Consider the following 19691-nt stretch of genomic DNA (forward strand, 5'->3'; position numbering starts at 1 on the left):
TTCTTAGGAGAATTCTTTTTCCATAGATAGAGGACAAGAAAACTGGTAACTTTTCTTTTATGTATTAAGAACATGAAAAGTGATATTTATTAAAGAACAAGATCTATAATTTTCACAAGGTCCCATTTTAGAAAAAAAAAATTTACATTGCAAGCTTTGTAAAGTTGTAATTTTCACAACTCACGATAAAATGCTACGAAGTTGTTTTGTACCTGGATAAACAAGTGCCACAATGACAATTGTTTTTTCTAGTACCACAAATCTTTGCGCCTTCAAGTCGGTCTCGACGCTATATGCCTTGCAGCAGTTGTTACACTTATAGTCCTTTTGAGTATAATGCTTTCTTAAATAATGTTTCTTGTGACCACCAAAGTCTCCTAAGGCATGAGAACGATTTTAGCGGATACAAGTGGGCTCAGGGCATAGATACACCTTTCTCGTCACCACATCCTTCGATTTATTCGTCTTTAGTTGGATTGGAATGTTGTGAACTCGTTGGTGAATCACCAAATTCTGGTTTCTCGGAAACCCTTGGTTGCATACTTCACAAACATGCCTCTCTTCATTCAATAATGTTGTAGGAGATACTCTAATTGCATAGTCAGCATCTGGATCTATCATCAATAAACCAAAGTTCCAAATTAGAAGAAAAAATAGTTGTAAATGTAAAAAGTTGTGTAAGTAGATTTCTTCAAATGATATCAAAACAATACATAAATAGTAACTTTCTTGTTGGTTATACAAAAAAAAATGCTAGCGGCGTAGCTTCTTGTCTGTTTCTCTTTTAATAGAAATGTAAACACTACTCATTTGTGAAAGAATCAAATACAGTATTACCAAAATATAATAGAGTAAATAAATAAAATAATATTAAAGAACTTGCATGAGACTTTAGATTGATTGCTTTGGATCATGGGATCAACAAGATAATGATTATGCTGAGAATTTGCCATGAACTCCATGCTGTCTTCTGTGTTTGTGGTGCCAAAGAACAATGTTGGTGACGAAGGTGATCCTTGGGCCATCTTGAGTATTTAATTTGTGGAGTGTTCTAGTATAACTTGTTAGACTCTAAATACAGACACACATATATATACTAGTTTAAAATGGTTACCGAATGCATTCACCATTGTACTAAGAGGGCTATGTTATTCTAAAAAGAGGAATAAAAATGTGAAAGATGAGAATTATTTGTGGCAAAATAAATCTTAAAAAAAACTAATAAAAAAATCATAAGTCAAAATTTAAAAAAAAAAGTAAAAAAAAAAAAATAAGAAAGAAAGAATGTTTCCCCCGTCTACCTCGTTCTAAAAAAATGATACAATATTGAAGAAAAAAATCATTGTGTTTTTTGTTTATTTTTGTCATTGATTTTGTTTGTTTTTCTTGGCATTGTGTTTTTTACTTGATATTGTGTTATATTAGTCAACATTGTATTATAGTTTGTCCGACACTATGTTATATTTTGTGTCTGTTGTTTTATCTATCATTGTGTTTTTTGTTTATTTGCGTCATTGTGTCTTTTTCTCGACATCGTGTCTTTTTCATGGTTTATACTTTTTATTGAACTCGAAAGATGGGAGAAACATTTTTATTTTTTAAATTTTCTAGTTTTTTATTTATATTTTAAGTTGTGATTTTTTGTTTTTTTATACAACTCATTCACATAGTTTTTATTTTTGTCTCCTTTTGTATTTCAACTTTTCTCTTTACTAAGATGCCTTATTTATCACCAAACGTGGTACTACATCTCTATGTTGAATCCACTTGGGTGTGGATAATGTGAACTCACACATCTAGCCTGATCATGCTTTACGCATTCTCAATTACAACTTATATTTATTTTATATATTTTTACTTGAAATAATGGCCCTTACACTTAGAGATCAAAGATATACATGATTTGTGAGGTATGTGTATCAAATTACTTTAAGTCTAACGGTAATATGCGTGTGATCAAAAAAAGGTGTTGCTTTTAAAATAATTTAATGGTTTTACTCTCATGGGGAACATGTGTTTAGATTTAGGAGTAAGCGGGTTTCAAACACGTGCATTACACGGATACATAGTTAAAATAAAATATATAATAAATAATTAAAATACAATTTAACAATATATTTATCATACACGCGGTTAATATAAAAAAATAAGAGTTTTTAAATTTTGTGAGATAAATCTAACGAACTTAAGTTTGTTCCTTTTGTTTTTATAATTTTATAATAAATTAATGTTACCTTTTTTTTTATTTTGAATGAACTCTTATCTTTTAAATCTTAAATTTTAAAAAAACAAGTTACTATAAAAAGTGTGAGATGAGTTCTGGACCATTTACTTGTTATTTTTTTCTTTTTGAATGCACACATTCCTTTTTAAAGGTAAAACTAATTATATTTTCTCTTCAGTTGAGAATTAATCAAACGATAATTAACAAGTTAATAGCTCTATCCAAATAACATAATTAATAAAATCAAACTGGATTTCAGTAATTTCTCATTTTTGCAATTATCAAATAAGAAACTCATGAGAATATTCTTGCAATCAGGGGTGACAATCGGGTCAACCCCACCGAGTTTCGGATTAATTTAGTCGGATTAATTGGATTTTTTTAGATGCAACTCGACCCTATTAAGCTTCGTGTTTGTTGGGCCGGGTTATAGTAAATATTTTTGGCTGCTATTTTTTTTTTTTGAAAGGCAAACAAATTTTTATTAATATACAAGCAAGAAGCTAACACCACCAATAACTATTACAAGAAAAATCGGGCTTGACATCACCAAGACCCGCCACCAAACAACAAAAGCAAGAACGACTAATTACAACCGAAACTTGGTCCAGCCCTCCCACGTCAAACCTTTCCTTTTAGACCTATGCTTGATCCAGAGATAACCAAGAGCTTTAATATCTTCAATCAAACAATGAATGATAATCGGCTTCCCATTGTGGACTAGGGCGTTCTGTTTCTTCCAAAGGCACCACATCGTGATTAAACAAACCGCATGGAACACTTTTGCTTTTGCTTTAGGAAATGTAGAAAATTTATAAAGCTCAACCAAATCCCGAATACAAAAAGAAAAAAATCGGGGGTACCTTACACCATTGGGAGATCAAACACCATGTCATTTGAAACTCACATGAAACAAAAACATGTTGGACCGATTCCTCCTCCTTCTCACATACCCCGGACAAACCGTAGACATTATCGAGATGTTTCTTCTCACCAACGCGTCTAAAGTAGGTAGTCTATTGATTACAGCTCTTCAAGCTACGAAATCCACCTTCTTCGGGATCCAATTATTCCACTCAAGAACCGAGTCATGCCTATCCAAGCTATTTTTCACAGGCAATTCTTTGGCACTTCGAAATGTGAATTCTCCAGAAGGCTATCCAAACTAGGTTACTCTAACCCAACCGGGCTCAAGCAAAACTTGCTGGCAAACCGTCAATAATCCCCTTAATTCATCATGTAGAAGCGGCCCAACAGGAGCTCTAAGCTACTCCCACCTACCACAAATCAGCCCATCCGACATGTATAATCGACATGTAAAAAGTTTGTAGGAAGATGCTTAATAAAATATTTCATGTGAAAGTAGTTGCACTCATGAGAAGATATAGACGTAGAAAATGATTCCAACATAAAAGGAGAACTAGGATATATATATATTTTTTGGTGGAGCCTTGAGTTGCAATATATGTCAAAACTGGGCGTTGTCGATGCTCTTAGCAACACGCCAACACGCAACTTGAAAATTTAGCTTATAATCTAACTCACCTTGGGATTAAAGAACCTTTAATTACTTATAATTGGAAAACTCTGAAAATACACGTATGAATAGTCAAATTAATTCAAAATAAATATTGGCTTTTCCAATTCCCATAATAAACGCACTCCATCTTGTTGAGACACTTGAGATTCGTCAAGTGTATTATTTGTGTAGATCGTATAAAGCCTACAAATCTTACTATATCCTACACAAAGAATTTAATATCTTTGCACGTAACGTACATAGTAATCATCGCCCGACAGTTGGATGCTGAAAGATATCCACACGAAGATTTTGTGTTACTGCATTACTGAAGAAACACTAAGTGAACCCACGGGCAGATTATAGATAATCTGGGGGTTAAGTAATGTTTCCCACGGATGAGGTCTGGCAGAGAAGGTTGTTCTTCTGGAGACCTGCAAAACAGACACCGTAAGCTCGTCACTGAGAAGGGGGGGTTCCTCCTTGTGACCACCCTCCGGCGTGAGAATCAGACTAGATTGCTCTGAATATAAGTGTATATTAAGAGATTGCTAGATAAGATTGATATATCAGATGATGTCCTTACCATTCCAAGGTGTTGGAGTATTTATAGCCGAAGGTAGGTTTCCAAGCAGGTACAGCCGGCTGAATAGTATTCCTGTTCTACCAACAGTGGACGTACGCACATGCCATGCTGGTTGGTGGATAGGTTACGGCCAACAGTAATAAGGTCGGCTGTATACTGTTCCTTTACTGCCGGCTACGCACTGTTCCACCAACTTTAGGCTGCGCACGTCCCCTCGTAAGGGTTGGTGAGTAGGCAGCGGCTAATAGTGACAAACAGTACTAGAGGGTGCTCCTCCTCGTATTGTTGTCGGTGAGCTGTCACCCTGTGATTAGTTCATGGGCTGCTCTGGTCAAATTGTCTGTTCCGCCCATACCTTAGTAGGTATAGTACGAAAGACCTTCCAGAAGCATACGGACTGGCTCATTTAGGCGGGAGTGTTCCCGCCTTGCTCATTCCTTCATGTGACTACTGAAGTAACGAATGCCTTGTGCGTGTAGCCTTGCTGTTAGTGCGGGTAGCCTTCCCTGATGGCTTGTATCCGCAGCTGCGGGAACAGGCGGGGTACTTCACCATTGGGAGGCTTTCCCTGCGGGTACAGCTGGCGTACTGCGTGTAAGGTTCTTTGAGCATGGTGGGTCCTGCTGGAGCAGTTGGTCATTGCGCAGACGTCCCTGTTCAAGGTGAGTCTTGCGGGTCCAACTGGGCTCTGCTGGGACCTACCTCTTCAAGTCCCCCCAGTCCAATGTTCTTCTCATGAATGTTTAATAAAGTGAGGTGAACTTTTGGACTTAGCAAGGGGTTTTGAAAAGGGGTATAGTTTTTCGGTTTTCCGTGGTGATTCATCCCGCGGTTTTCCTGATGTCACGCAGAAATTCCCGACTTTTCTGCTTGATCTTTGGGTGTGAAGCGGGTAGGTTTGTAACCTCCTCGCGCGTCGGGAGCGTTGAGTCCCAATTGTGTAGATTCTCCATGGGGTTTTGGTGGTTTTCGACATAGTGATCATTTATGCTAAAACCACCAGTTCCATCTTGGAGTTTCAAACAATATAGTTCTCGACGTTCCCGTCGTGCGGGAATGTTATTCACGTTTCCGCAAGCATGGCCCAGAAGATCCTTCTTGGTTTGAATTCCCTGCAGAGTGCTAAGTACGTGAAGGGTTTTGCCTTGACACTGTACCCGCACTCGTCTTACGGTTACTTTATTTCCAAGGTATTCTTGGCTTCAATTCCCTGCGGGTGCTCGGTATGTGAAGGGTTTTGCCTTGACACTGTACCTGCATCCGTCTGACGGTTATTTGGTTGCCAAGTTATTCTTGGCTTCAATTCCCTGCGGGTGCTAGGTATGTGAGGTTTTGCCTTAACACTGTACCCGCGTCCGTCTTACGGTTACTTGGTTGCCAAGGTAAGGGGTATTTTCCCGCTCACTTGAATCTTTTTGAATTTTGAATTTTGAAATTCGAAGAGTTGGTGGAAAGATAGGAACAGTCCAAACATCTGAAACGTCGTGCGACGGTTTCTTCTGACTGTGTCAGGACGTGCAGGAAGTTATGGTGACGTGACAGTACATGGTCATTCCAGACGCTTTTTCAGGCGCGTGGGCGCGATTTTTCGGGCGCGTGGCCGCGAAATTAATGGTATGCGTCCTGTCAACAGCTGTTGCCAGCTTGCTTTTTGCCACGTGTCATAGTTTCATTGCACCTTCGTTTTCTCTCTCCTCGTCTGAGTACTCGCACTCGCTGTTCATATTGAGCTGTTGGCGAGTACTGCCGAATTCGTCAGCCTGTTGAACTGAACGCAAGCGTTCATCCAATTCAGCTTGGAATTCTCTTTGACGTGCTTCGGCCCACGCCTTCACTTGATCTAGTGTTTGGCGAGGGGCCCTCGGTCGTTTTTCCAACTGGGCATCAGTGAACCCCAGTGGAATATTTACTGCACTTGCCCCGGCTTGGGTAGTCGGGGTAGTGTTCGTAAGATTTGTATAACCGCCGGTGTTCCCCCCAGTTGCTGGGGTTGTGGTTACCGGGGTTTCTTGGTCGGTTACTGGCCTTTGGACCGGAGTAACGTTAACCATTTCTTCATAAATTTTGAAAAAACTAAAATAGTTCTAGCTTTTATGCACGGATGGCGCCAATGAAGAAACACTAAGTGAACCCACGGGCAGATTATAGATAATCTGGGGGTTAAGTAATGTTTCCCACGGATGAGGTCTGGCAGAGAAGGTTGTTCTTCTGGAGACCTGCAAAACAGACACCGTAAGCTCGTCACTGAGAAGGGGGGGTTCCTCCTTGTGACCACCCTCCGGCGTGAGAATCAGACTAGATTGCTCTGAATATAAGTGTATATTAAGAGATTGCTAGATAAGATTGATATATCAGATGATGTCCTTACCATTCCAAGGTGTTGGAGTATTTATAGCCGAAGGTAGGTTTCCAAGCAGGTACAGCCGGCTGAATAGTATTCCTGTTCTACCAACAGTGGACGTACGCACATGCCATGCTGGTTGGTGGATAGGTTACGGCCAACAGTAATAAGGTCGGCTGTATACTGTTCCTTTACTGCCGGCTACGCACTGTTCCACCAACTTTAGGCTGCGCACGTCCCCTCGTAAGGGTTGGTGAGTAGGCAGCGGCTAATAGTGACAAACAGTACTAGAGGGTGCTCCTCCTCGTATTGTTGTCGGTGAGCTGTCACCCTGTGATTAGTTCATGGGCTGCTCTGGTCAAATTGTCTGTTCCGCCCATACCTTAGTAGGTATAGTACGAAAGACCTTCCAGAAGCATACGGACTGGCTCATTTAGGCGGGAGTGTTCCCGCCTTGCTCATTCCTTCATGTGACTACTGAAGTAACGAATGCCTTGTGCGTGTAGCCTTGCTGTTAGTGCGGGTAGCCTTCCCTGATGGCTTGTATCCGCAGCTGCGGGAACAGGCGGGGTACTTCACCATTGGGAGGCTTTCCCTGCGGGTACAGCTGGCGTACTGCGCGTAAGGTTCTTTGAGCATGGTGGGTCCTGCTGGAGCAGTTGGTCATTGCGCAGACGTCCCTGTTCAAGGTGAGTCTTGCGGGTCCAACTGGGCTCTGCTGGGACCTACCTCTTCAATTACTATATATTATAAAAGAGAAGTTTGGTGCCGCTAGCCAAGTGGCGGGCACCAAACTTGTCCATACCATTATAATTTTCCTTTTTCGCATTTGTAGCATAACGAACGTAACGAGAACCGACCTAACGTCAATTTTTGTTTACGTAACGGAAACAGACTGAATTCGTGTAAACTGCATCAACTTCCGGGACTGACAATGCTAGGGTTTTGATGCCATTTGTTTTTTTATTGTAGTTCTGGTACCATAACGAACGTAACGAAAACCGACTTTATGCCAATTTTCTTTTTCATATTTTGTTTTAGTTCCGGTACCGTAACGAACGAGAAGAAAACCAACCAAATTCGCTTAAAGTCACTGCCTTTTGTTTTAGTTCTAGTACCACCGTAACGAAAACCGACTGTATTATTTTTTTAGTTCTGGTACTGTAAGAAACCGACTGAATTCACGTCAACTTATCATCTCAACGCTCGAGACCAACAACGCTTGAGTTTTATAACCACCCAGATTTTACCTACCTGAACGCGCCGGGTAAAATCCTAGTTAATATATAAAACTTCTTTATAATTAAATTATAAAAACTTAAGTGTATGTATTTAAATTTAGAAAACTAAAAACAAATTCTTTTTTTGTAATTTTTAAAATAATTTAATTTCAAAACACTACTTTTTAAAATGGAGAATTTCTATTATACGAGAGTCGGGAGATACTAATACATATAATTAAAGTAATTCTAATTTAGGGAAAAATGGAACTTGTATTAATTTTCAAAGTAAATAATAATTATAACATATAAATAATAAGTTTTTGAAATTTGAAGAAAATGATAACTTTATAAAATTCTAAATTTGAAAAGAAAAACATAAAAGCGTATTTGTACATAATAATCTCAAGTGTGCCACACGCCTGATTTGTCAAACATAATAATGTGACACGCGCCTGATTTGTCCACTTCGAGTGTGTCTTTAGACAAAAGTTGACATATAGAGTCTGCGTTCACGCTAACAATAAAAGTTTCTTTTACTAAATCCTTTACGTTCGTCCGTGTTGGAGCATCTCACTTCACCACATCTATCCTCTCTCTCCCTTGTCTCTCTTTCCTCCTCTCACATTACATATCCACTTACGTCTAGAATTCTCGACCCATGTTTTCCAATTTCACTTCCATGACCATAGCCATAGCCAAAGTAACTACCACGCCCCATAGTCAGCTCCTTTTACGCCACCAATACAACCAAGATAATGAGTACACCAATTCCATTAGTATTTTCCAAGATAATGAGTATCTCCGATGGTTGAATACCTACTTTCCATCACAAGCCACCTCTCAAACCTACTTTCCATTAGTATTTTCCTAAACCTACTAAATTAAAAAAAAAATTCCAACATATCCATTGCCACTCAGAATTCCACATTTCATTTCATTTTGACTAGTGGTTTGCATAGTTGGTGTCATATTAAGAGAACTTGAAGGCTCATACATATAACCACCATCTGAAAATAAATTCGAACCTTCACCAGTTATATAGAGATGATTTTGCTATGATCTTCACCAAATTGAGGTGCAATGAGATGGTAGTAGTACGATTGGTTTTGAAGGGTGAAAAGATTATTGGGATGATCCAAATAATAAAGTTACAACTAATCAAATAAGTACATAATGTATATGTATATGGAAAATGTATTACATCTATGTTCGTATTTATACTACGTTTAAATAAACTGATTTTATTTATATCAAAAAAATGATATTTAAAAAAAATGAAGTTAATAAATAATAACAACAAAAATAATAATAATAATAATAATAACAACAACAACAACAACATTTCATTCTCACTATCATATATGTACATACAATTAAATGAATTTTAGGTATGAACGAAGAAGACTTGTCATACAATAATAGTTCTGAGCTACATAATGAAAAAGATTTTGATGAGTCTGAGGGGGCTTCTCGACTTTGCCACAATGACAACACATAAAAATAACACGTTAACCCGTTTAATTTTGTGAATGTTTTGCTTTACTTGAGCATAATTTTGTATAACATGTTTCACATACAACATTTTGATCACCATTAAAGGAAATGCTGACACAAATGTTACAGATTTGATAAAAGTTAGAAGAACTGATAAGCCTAAAGGTGACATAACGGAAATGTTCGCCATATTTTCTTAAATTCTAATAGTCGTGGGAAAAATAGTTGACTTGCCAAATCCCGAGTTTGTTCAATATTTCCAAAAATATTCTTGAAAATAAATTTAAAACCCAAATCACGTTTAAAATTTTAACTTTCATTTGTTTAAACATTATCAAGTCAAAACTTTGAACCCGTAAAATATTTGAACATAATTTGTATAGATTGAATATTAGAAGTTAATAAGAAGTTTATGGGAAGATGCTTAAGAAAATATATAGCATATATACAAAGGAGCAATGTTTTAAAAACCGGTATTTTAAGCGTACCGGATTATATTAAAATATGGTACAACCGTTGAACCGGATTGTACCGGGAGGTTCAACCGGGTTGTCTAGTTTACTTATATTTTTATATAAATGCAACTTTAACTAAAATATAAAAATAAAAATATATAATTCTACAAAACAATAAACTATTTTTAGGAGATGTCACCATGTGTAATATATTAACTACTATATTAAGATAATAAAGCCATATATAATCAACGGAAAATCTCAATAGATGCAAGATAATAACCAGTTTTAAACCATAAAAAACATCATACATGCAAAATTATTAAACAAGAAGTTATTTTTACTTTGGAATTTGGATACTATATCAATCAATAACACAATATGCATTAGAAAATAAGAACCGACCTTGGTAGCAATGTAACAGTTTAAATGGTGATGGACGAGTGAAAGGGTGAGCAACCTGGTAGGTTATCATTTAACTTAATTGTGAAAGGGTGAATGGATTATGGACGCTCACACTAGGTTAATGTTACTTTAACATAATTGTAAATGTAAAACAATATGGGCCTCACAAAAAAAATAAAAAAATAAAAAAAAAATTGGTGGGCCTCAAACCGGTTTACTGGTATGAACGGGTTTTCTATGAAAACCGGCCGGTTCGATGTCTCCCAAAACCGCTCAACTAAACCGGGTATAATATACCGGGCTTGTCCCCGAAATCCGGTTCAACCGGTTGAACCAGCCGGTTCAAACCGGTTTTTAAAACATTGCAGAGGAGAATAATTCTAATACATGTGAAAGTAGCTATACTCATGAGAAGATACATACATAGAAAATAATTTCAACATAAAAGGAGAACCTTGAGATTTAACATGAGAAGTAGGGATGGCAACGAAACCCGAACCTGATGGAAAAATCCAAATCCCGACATAAATGGGATGGGTAATACCCGACCCATTAGGTTTTGGGACGGGTTTGGGATTAGTTTTGAAATTTTTCGCGGGTTTGGGACCGGTTTCGGATTTCTAATATACTCGATTACCCGACCCGATTACCTTATAACATAAACCCATTTACCCGATTATATACCCATATACCCGATATAGCTTATTATATTATATTATATATATATACTATATTCCAAATATATTATTTGTCAAAACTTATTTATGTCAATTATTTGAGACATTTTATCTTTATGATAACCATCTTTGTAATCGATTAGTTATATTTTGTTAAAACTCGGTAAAAACCCATCGGGTTTTGAGCCGGGTATACCTGACAGGTATTTTATCAAAACCTATAACATCCTAAATATTATAATGATAAATAAGGAAAGTCGGGTTTAATTATCGTGTGTTAATATTTAATTGATATTAAATAAAGAAAATGTCATGGACTTAGATTGATTAAGATGGATTAAAGGGTAATGGGCCTTAGGTCCATGGGCTTTAAGGGATATAAATACCCCCTTAAACCATCCTAAAACCCTAATCCTCATTCCATCTTCCATATTTGCCTACATACTCAAGAACACACACACACACCACCTTATATACGGCCGAGAGAGAAAGTGAGAGACGTGATCCGAGGCCAAAATCAAGCTAGACATTATTAGATTTTTAATACACAAGCTAGATACAAGATAACCAAGTAAACCGCGACCACACCATACGCATAAAGGTATGTCTTTTACCTTAAAGTTTATGTGTTTTAGGATCGGTTAGCCTTGAAACTTAAACATAAAGTAAAATGGGTCTAGACGAAATGTAAAGTAGCAAACTTGACGTTAAAACGAACTTAATAAACCCACGGCTAGGCACGGTTCGTCTAAAATAAACCGTAGATCTAGTATTGAACGTTTTTTAACTTAAAGGTCCAAACTTTATGCTTTCCCGGGCCGAGTTTTATCTGAAATCGACCATGGAAATGTTCTCGGGGCTGGTTAGTATCATGTCAAGGGGTTATATGTCAAAACGGGGATGGTTAAGGGGTTAATATTGAACCCGTAGTTGCTGCTACAAGTTCGCCGAACAAGTTCGGGCGTATATAAGTTCGCTGCAGCTAAGCTCGCGTGCAGCCAAGTTTGTTTGCAGCTAAGTTCGCTGCTGTATATGTTCGCTAACGTTTAAATTCGCCTCTTGATAAGTTCGCTGAGCAAGTTCGCCAACTATAAACTTTGCCTTTTGGTTAAGTTCGCTTAAGTTAAGTTAGCTTACACGTATGTTCGCTTACATTTATGACCGCTTGCGAATTCAGGAAAGTTAAAATAATAATTTAAAATCCTAATGGAAAATACGTTAAGAAAGTTAACCCCAGCTAGGGGCTCTGCCCCTTGGACCCCGCTAGGGGCTGCCGCCCCTAGAATCCCGCTGCCAGGGGCGCTGCCCTCTGACCCCCGTTCGTTGTGGGTAATAATTGAACTAGGAAGATGATATGGGTAGTGATAGTTAATTGATACGTGTAATTGTTATACAGTTAGTCGTGCACAGCTCAAGAAAGGGATTACAATAAACGGTGAACGTAACCGCATTCAGGTGAGTTTCTAGCCCCATTTCCTTGATATGTTTTCGGGGCTGTGTGTATACTCGATGTGAATGTTAATATACTTACCTTAAATGGTAAGTGTGTCTTAATGACGAATGTGATAGTTATGAATGTATGCTTGACAGTACGTGAACGACCTTTGGGTATTGCACGTATTGTTAAGGCAAGTATAGTGTAGTATGTATGATATGTGTATGTGAATAAGGAAGTATGTACGACTATGATATGTATGATATTAAATGTATGGATGTGAGAATGGAGATGTTAATGAAAGGTAATGTAAGGTTAAAGGGTTGCATACCCTAATAATATATGTGAAGGTTAAAGGGTTGCATACCCAAATAATATATGCGAAGGTTAACGGGTTGCATACCCTAATAATATATGCGAAGGTTAAAATGGTTGCATACCCTAATAATATATGCGAAGGCTAAAGGGTTGCATACCCTAATAATATATGCGAAGGTTATAGGTCGTAATGCTCTTCAAAACGTAAGGTATGAATATAAAAGAAAAAGAGTAAGTAAGTAAGTAAGTATATATATAAACGAAAGTATGAAAGTATGGGGTACGTAGGAAAGTATGTAATTATGAATATGTAGTATGTTGTATGATTAACTAGAACTCACTCAGCGTTGCTGACTTTTAGTATGCACGCAGGTGAGTAGAATGAGATAGCTGGCTTGAAGGGGGACACATGGCAGATGAATAAAGAAGCTGGCATCTGAAGATTTAATTGTTAATGTTTGAACTAAAAGACATGTTTTAAGCTATGTTTTAAAGACAAGTTATGAATGTTTGTAATGACTATTGATGTTTCATGCTATTCCGCGAAAGTTTTAATTAATTCTGATATTTAGAACTGCGTTTATGAGTAAATCCAACGTCCAAATGTGAGGCACCGGTAACGGGGCCTTACAAAACCCGATAAGAAACCCGAACCCGATGGAAAAACCCGAAACCCGACGGGAATTACCTGATTAAAACCCGACGGGTTTGGGATGGACTTTCATAACCGGGTATGGGTTTGGGAATACCTAAACTCTACCCATTGCCATCCTTAATGAGAAGATACATATATATATAGATTTTGGTGGAGCCTTGAGTTGCAATACATGTCAAAACCGAGCGTCGTCGATGCTCTTAGAAACACGCCAACACGCAACATGCAAATTTAGTTTAAAATCTAACTCACCTTGAGATTAAATAACCTTTGGTTGAACTATGATTACTTATATATGGAAAATTCTGAAAATACACATATGAATAGTCAAATTAATTCAAAACAAATATTGCATTTTCAATATAAACTCATTGCACGTTGAGAAACTTGAGATTCATCAAGTGTATTAAAATCGTATAAAGCCAACAAATCTTACTGTATCATACACAAATAATTTAATATCTTTGCACGTAACGTACAAAGTAATCATTGCCGGCAGTGAATGTCAAAATATTTCCACGCGAAGATCTTGTTTTACTGATATATAAAACTTCTTTATAATTAAATTATGAAAACTCAAGTTTTTGTATTTAAATTTAGAAAAATAAAAACAAAGTCTTTATTCTTAATTTTTAAAATTATTTTATTTCAACACAACATCTGTTTTAAATGGCGAATTTCTATTATATGGAAAAATAAAGTGATTCTAAATTTAGGTAAAAAAGGAACTTGAATTAATTTTCAAAGTAAATAATAGATTATGATATATGGGTTTGAATCAAATGCAAATGATTTTTATCGAGAGAAGTGTACATATTAATAGAGTAGTTATGTTATAATAGAATAATTATTATTACAATATAACTTTTGAACTAAAGTAATTATTATTACACTATTATATTTTGGGAAAATTCTTAAAATGTCCCCTCTTTAAAGATATATTCCAAATTTGTCCCCTAAAAAATTAAATTTCATACTTGTCCCTTTAATAACATGCCGTCGTCTCTACGTTAGGAGTTCGAAACGACATGTGTCTTAACTCGTCGCCTCCTTGCCACGTTAGCTCAAAACCTGTTGTCTCACCATCATGTTAGCTCAAAACTCGTTGTCTCGATGTCATGTTAGCTCAAATCTCATCGTCTCACCGTCATGTTAGGTTAAAAATTAAATCTTGTTATTTAAACAATCATAATAAACAAGGTACACATAAATGTTTTTGATGGTATGCATGAGTTTTTTTAATTGTATTATTATCCAAAATCCAATATACAAGAATTTAATAACCAATAAAATTAAAAATATTTAAATACTTTTTAAATATATTTATGATCAATTTTGTAGTAAAGATAAGGTATAATTTTTTAAGCTAACATGGTGAGGAGACAAAGAGTTTTAAGCTAACATAGTGGGGAGACAACAAGTTTTGAGCTAACATGTGTCACACCCCAACCTACAGCGAAAATGCCGGGGCGCGAACTGATTGCCACAGCTCTCAAGGTTACTATCATGCACAATATAAGTTTCAATATTTATTTAATAATTTCAAATAATTCAAGTACAAAAATACAACTTATTAAACAAACAACAATTACAAATTAAATCCTTGATCGTATCATTTCTAACTTAAATTCTTCACTAAGTCTTCACCAACCTGCATTAAATTTCTACGATAACTTGCATATGCGTTTAAAATAGAATTTTGTCAACACACATGTTGAGTGAGCAACACACCAGTTTAGTTGTACATATAGTATATATAACAAAATACGTAACTGCAACAAGTCATATGAGAATAACAAATTAACCAAATGAGCAAGTATAACTGAGATGTCGAGAAGCACAAAGGCTATAACGACTGGCGTATGATCATACTATTCTGAGATTATATTGGACCTCTCCGAATGCGGTTCACGTAAAGCATGTAAGCACATAAGCAAGTAAGGTATAAGTTGTTAACACATAAGACAATAGTTGCAGTTTTGTGTATAACTATATGTATATATGAGAAATATAATTTACGCATATGTCCCCAAAACGTTGGCGGCAAGGCCTAATAAGGAAAAATAATACGAAGATACGCTAAGTTAATGAACTAGATCAGATAAACGGGTTCGATATTTATTATTAACTCACTATTAAACCTTTTCATTCTATTTAAAGATTTTATATACAAATATTTATTAGTTTTGTTAAATTATAAACAAAGTACATTATAATACTTTATTATATATATGAAGATGTTATATAAGTAAAACACATCCTTAATAATATTACTAATTCATTAAATCCGTTTAAAAGTATACTATAATATATAATATATATATAAAAATATTATAAGAATAAAATACATCTTTAGGAATTATAAGTTTATTAAAATATATATATATATATATATATATATATATATATATATATAACCAAAAATATTAGTTTACGTGATACTATATACATATATATACATATATGCTTATATATATGTACATACACGGCGAAAGATACGCAAAAACACACGTTCTATAGTCGGTTTTTAAGGAAATGATTTTATTTAAGCATTATTGTTATTATTATACTTAATAAATGATTTTAGAAAAATAATACCAAAAATATAAACAAAAACGGGATGGCAGGGGTTCGAACCCGCGACCTACCATCCGTAACCAAAGGTGTTAACCAACTGGGCTGACCAGTACATACATTCATAAACGATTTCTCTTAAATATAAACAGCAGCAGATCCAACAGTTTTGAATATAAACCCTAACAAATCCAATTCGATCAATCCGTTAATGCTAATCAGTTTTTGAGTTAGGGTTTATGTTAACCTGTTAAACGTGATATCCAACCATAGTTTAATTACCTCGAATACTGATCAGACGTGGTGTAATGAGATCTAACTAGGCCGGCGGTGGTGAGATGATGAACGGACAGGTAGCGGCTGATTATAATACAATTAATTAGGGGGGTTATGGGCGGCTAGGTTTAGATGATTGTGCATACAAGTTTAATTGTGTTTATTTGACTGTTAGGTGCATTACGACATAGGGTTAGGGTCGGCCAAGAAACAAGACGAAATGAGTAATAAAGGTTGTTATAATCCAATTAAGGTTGGAGGAAAAGTAGGCGACGGCTAAAGGGTTGATTGTGTAGGTTTAATTGTATCAAGACATCCCGTTTATAAGGGATTGAGATTAGGGTTCTTAGTCGGTTCGTTAAAGTCTTGGCCCATGATCTAGAATCATCCAAATCGCAATTAAACGAGAAATCAGGGTCGGTTATTGAGATTTTATAGTATGAATTTTAATTTATGTCCGAGGATTAAGGCTCAAGATATTCAATTGTAATCGGGTTTAGCGAAAAGGGTATGGATTATGGATTTAAGTCATGGGTATCCGTTTGGTGAAATGGGTTAAGATACTAATATTATATATAGTTTGTACAAAAGCCCCTAAAGTGTGGGTGTGGAAACACTATTGGGTAAAAGTTTAGTTTTGGGTTAAAATGTATATGTTTCAAAGTTAAAGTTTATAAGTTAAAGTTTATTTAATAATAATAATAATATGAGTAGTAATTATAATAAACAATATAATAATTAAGTGAGAGATAAATAATATTTTTATATTGATTTACATTTTCCGAAAATGAAAGCGGGTCGAGTAATTTGGTATTTGTTTATTATCGAAATATCCGAGTTGTTACAGTCTCCCCTACTTTAGGGAATTTCGTCCCGAAATTAAGAAATACTATAACAACACAATTTAATTTTTGAAGAAAGGAAAATTTAAAATAAATTAAAAAAAAAATTAACATGACACAGAACTTTGCTTATAAACTTTTACTTTTAATCCTCATGACGTAATTCCTCACTTATTAAGAAAACAATATTATTTTCACATAATTAAACATTTACTAATCTTACGATTCCCCAGTTTATCCCTCATCTTATAAACCCTCATTTTTGGTCCTCATAAAATGTCTCATTCAAGAAACCACCGTCATCCTCGACATCAATCGTTTGATTCTCACAACCACCGTATATCTGCTTGTATAGCCAAAGAGTTAACTGCTACAATCCCTAGGATAGTAACCCAAATTCAAAACATCAATGCAACTGATTCAACTTTTCCACTAATACCTCTGCTGGTGACTACAAACCATCTACCTCGACTCATCCACACAACAAAAGACATAAGAACATTGCTGCAACAAATCCTACCCACCCGCAAGTCTCCTCAAACAAGAAACCTTACCTCGGTCCTTTTCCGTCATGCTCCATTTGTAACCGTCATCACTCGGTTGAATCCCTATGCCGTTGCTGCATCTAATGTAATCGTTATGGCCACCTTGCTAACACTTGCCGTATCCCGCCTACTGCACAAATTGTTCCGCAACAACCTACCCCTCATGCTCAACCTGATGTTCCTAATACCCGTGCTTGCTACCATTGTAAGGACCCAAATCACCTCTATAATGCGTGCCCTCAACTTACCCAAGCCCATCAAGCCCAATCTATGACTACACCATACTACTTGACCCATGCTTACCAAGCTCAAATCTATCAACCTCATGTCTCTCAAGCTCCTCCCATCAATCAAGGCCAACCTTACTTAACCCAACACTACCAGACCCCACAACCGCAAGCTCAAGTTTAGTAGACATACTTTCACCAACACAACCTTCTTGCTAACTGTTCAAGCTCAGGTTATTCAAGCTACCCCAAATCAATCTACCTCAATTGCTCCTACTCCTGCAACTCCTCATGGTGCCTCAATTCACGCCAATTCAGCTACTCAAAGATCATGAAGATCTTTTTCGTTCCCTTTATCTGTCTTACCTTATTTTGTCTTTATCTTAATTACATATTGTAACGCCTATTTATGTCTCTGAATTGTTTTTGAACTATTTATCTTATATTTTATGAATAAAATCTCTTTTATTTAATAGATTGATTATTAAAACATACTTCTATCATATTTCTTTACCCTCATTAACCTTAGCTATTTATAAGCTACTCATTCTTCAACTTTAAATACTTATATCTTTACGTTGAAAAGTTGTCTTAAAAGTTCTTGGCTTTATCAAAATATACTGCAACTTTTGAAAATTATTTTATACATTGGTGACTTTCTTAAATTAAAACTCCTTAAAACTTTTGTTTCCTCAAAGTAATTTTTTTTATCAAACGTTTTGCAAATCCACACGATGGGACGAATCATGTGGACCATCCGACGATGAAAATAATTATGGTCCGGAACAAATCATCATAGTCCTCGCATGGAAATCATGATGCGTAAGATTGTGTGTCATAATATAGAATTGAAAGTGGTTGGAATAACGATACAAATGTAAAGATGTTAAAGACATGGTGGGTACGCCGCTGGTACATCCTATATATAAGTGTCCTTATCGGATTTGCATTTGGAGCGTTACTTCAACTATCTAAGTTTATTTATTATGTATTTTTATTTAATGATGTTGTTATGGTATTTCTTAATTTCGGAACGAAATTTCCTAAAGTATGGGAATGGGAGACTGTAACAACTCAGGTTTTAAAAATAATATTCATATCATTGGCCCAAAACGTGTTGGCGATGTTAAGAGGCAGAAAATTACTTATAAACCAAGGATCTCTCTTGTCCATGGCCGATGTGGGATAGCCTAAGAGTGGGACGATGTTGTGTTTGCCAAGGGTGTTACAAACAACCCCCCTTTGGACTCATCGTCCTCGATGAGGCATATCCCATCATCCCGAACTGCATAAGAGTGGATCTGATACCACCTGTAACATCCGGCCCCTCGCACCACCAATATTGTCCGCTTTGCCCACGAAGAGCTCACGGATTTGTTTTTGGTTGCCCAAAACGCGTTGGTGATGTTAAGAGGCAGAACATTACTTATAAACCAAGGATCTCTCTTGTCCACGACCGATGTGGGATAGCCTAAGAGTAGGACGATGTTGTGTTTGCCAAGGGTGTTACAAACAACCCCCCTTTGGACTCATCGTCCTCGATGATGGGACATGCCTCATCGAGGATGATGAGTCCAAAGGGGGGTTGTTTGTAACACCCTTGGCAAACACAACATCGTCCCACTCTTAGGCTATCCCACATCAGTCGTGGACAAGAGAGATCCTTGGTTCATAAGTAATGTCCTGCCTCTTAATATCACCAACGCGTTTTGAGCTTAGTTGGCTGTGGAGCACATGAAAACTCCACGGTTAAGCGTGCTTAGGTGGAAGTAGTACTAGGATGGGTGACCACCTAGGAAGTCTCTACTTGCGCAACCAAAAACAAAGCCGTGAGTTCCCGGATGGGCAACCCATCGGAGGCAAAGCGGACAATATTGGTGATACGAGAGGCCGGG

This window comes from Bidens hawaiensis, unplaced genomic scaffold (genome assembly GCF_021521415.1).
Source record: "Bidens hawaiensis isolate Kalapana, Puna unplaced genomic scaffold, B.hawaiensis_p1.1 tig00031803_1, whole genome shotgun sequence".
Lineage (NCBI taxonomy): Eukaryota > Viridiplantae > Streptophyta > Magnoliopsida > Asterales > Asteraceae > Bidens > Bidens hawaiensis.